This window comes from Camelus bactrianus, chromosome 9 (assembly GCF_048773025.1).
Source record: "Camelus bactrianus isolate YW-2024 breed Bactrian camel chromosome 9, ASM4877302v1, whole genome shotgun sequence".
NCBI classification, from domain to species: Eukaryota; Metazoa; Chordata; class Mammalia; order Artiodactyla; family Camelidae; genus Camelus; species Camelus bactrianus.
Genome location: NC_133547.1, coordinates 47411016 through 47413675, shown reverse-complemented (window position 1 = coordinate 47413675; position 2660 = coordinate 47411016). Strand labels below are relative to the sequence as shown.

The following is a 2660-nucleotide window of genomic DNA, read 5'->3' as shown; positions in this document are numbered from 1 at the left end:
AATCTTCCCACCTACCCTATCATTCTTATTCTGGAGCATCTTGTTTTTGTTTCCATATTCTTTTCTCTTCATTATATATACATACTTATTTATGATATTATGTATAATTTTTCTTTAAATTAAAATTTACCCAGGTAATACATTCACATGGTTAAAAAATCAAAAAGCATAAGGTAGTGTGCTGTGAAAATGCATCCTCCTGTCCCTGTTACCTCGCTACACAGTTCCATTCCTATAAGTAGCTGTTACTAGTGTATTAAGCAGACACGTGAATAAAGTCTCTCTTTTTAAGTAGTATTCTGAATGTTCCCTACTTTGCTTTATCTCTAATAATAGATTTGCATATCTTCCTTATTAGTATATAAAGACCTTCCTTTTCCTTTTCTATAGCTAGAAAGTATTCAATTTTAAGACCATACCATAATTTATTTTATTAGGCTCCTAATGATGAAGTTTTAGGTCTTTTCTAATATTTTTCAATTAGAAAAATGCTGAAATTACTATCTTTTAATGTACATTTCACACAATGCAAATAATTCTGTATAGGATAAATCTGAAGAAACAAAGTTCTGTATGTATTTATCATTTTGATGGATATTCCTATCACTTTACAGTCCTAAAAGCAATCTAAGAGAGTCGCTGTTTTTCCAGTTACCAGTACACTGTATTATCAAACCTTGCCCTTTGCACAACTTAAGTGAAATATAGTACAGTAATGAATCTTTAAATAACACGTTTATTACCATTATTAAACATTTATGCATCTTCATATGTTTAAGAGCTATATGTGTTTTCTGTGGCCTGTATATTAAAATCATTTTGTTCATTTTTTCTATCAGATCTATTCATTTTTTAATAATAATTTTACATTTTATATATATCAATGAAATTAACCATTTTTCTGTGATGGGTGTAGAAAATACTTCCCCCCAGTTTATAATTTGTCTTGATTCTTTTTTCCCATCTTGATTTTCTAACCATGTAGGAAGATATAATTTTTTTGTTGTTAAATTTATAAATCTTTGATTTTCTGATTCTGTGTTTAGTATATAGTTAGAATGCTCTTCTTCATGCTCCCACTGCTGTAAAAAATTCCCATGATTTCTTCAAGGACCTGATGGTTTCATATTTCTAATCTGAATATGTTCTTCACTTAGAATTAATCCTGTTAAAATGTAAGGTATGATTAATTTATTTCTAGATGATTGTCCATTCTCCAAATAGATTTATTAAAGTGTGAACCTCTTATTCACTGATTTGATAGACCACATTAGTCATATACTGTGTCCGTTATCTATTGCTGCATAACAAACCATTCACACACAGCATGGCTTAAAACAGTAACCACTTTATTTGCTCACATCTCTGGGGGTTGACAATTTAGACTGGGCTGAGCTGGGTGGTTCTGCTGGTCTCCTGTCTGGTCACTCATGTGACTTGGTACTGACTGGTCTAGGGGGTCCCTACTACTTTCCTGAATTTATCTTATTATTTACAATTTTAAAAAATGTATTATCTTGGATTTTATTATCTACACATAATGATCATTTTCTTCCTCCTTTCCCATTTTTATGTTGCAAATTTCTTTCCATTGTCTCACTGAGTTTTCTACTACTTCCAGACAATGTTAAATAATTGTGGTAATAATGCGCATCCTCCTCTTCTTTTTTTGTTGTTGTTTTGTTTGTTTACATATGGAAGGAAGGCTTCATGAATTTGCATGTCATCTTTGTGCAGGGACCATGATAATCATCTCTGTATTGTTTCAGTTTTAGTGTATGTGCTACCAATGTGAAGACTCCTCTGTTCTTTTTAAAAATAGCTTTATTGAGGTATAATTGATTACAGAGAATTACATATACTCAATGTGCACAATTTGAAGAGTTTGTACATATGCAAACTCCCACGACACCATCACCACAGTGAAGATAAGAGACATATCCAACACCTCCCAGAGCTTCCTTGTGTCCCTATTGTTAACTGTAGCCACTATGTCGTAGAGAAGATCTCTGTAACTTATTTAATAACATAAGTGAAACTTTATACCCACTGAATAACAACTTCCCAAATCTCCCACCCCCTAGCTCATGACAACTGCTACTGTATTCTCTGCTACAATGACTTTGACCGTTTTAGACACCTCATATATAAATGGAATCATGTACTATTTTTCCTTCTGTGACTGGCTTACTTCACTTAGCAAATGTCCTCAAGGTTCATCCACACTGTTACACATTGCAGGATTTTTTTCTTTTTAAGGCTGATTAATATTCAATGCTACGTACATACCACATTTTAAAATTAAATCATCTATTGATAAACACTGAGGTTTTTTTCCATATCTTGGCTACTATGAATAATGCTACAGAGAACATGGGCGTGCAGATACCTCTTTGAGATCCTGATTTTAATTCTTTTGGATATATACCCAGAAGAGGGATTGCTGGATCATATGGCGGTTCTATTTTATATTTTTTAAGGAACCTCTACACTGTTTTCCATAGTGGCTGCACCAGTTTACATTCCCCCACCAACAATGTATAAGGGTTCCTATTTCTTTACAACATTGTCAACACTTATCCTTCATTTGCCATCCTGGCAGATGTGAGGTGCCATCTCATTGTAGTTTTGATTTGTATTTCCCTGGTAATTAATGATGT

At 32.9% G+C, this 2660-nt stretch overlaps 1 non-coding gene across 1 annotated transcript; it reads right to left on the bottom strand.

The window, feature by feature from the left end:
• Positions 1 to 1692: 1692 nt before the first annotated feature.
• Positions 1693 to 1799, bottom strand: LOC123612679 (U6 spliceosomal RNA). Its single transcript, XR_006719968.1, has one exon. It is a non-coding gene; the product is annotated as a U6 spliceosomal RNA (small nuclear RNA).
• Between the last annotated feature and the right edge of the window lie 861 nt (positions 1800 to 2660).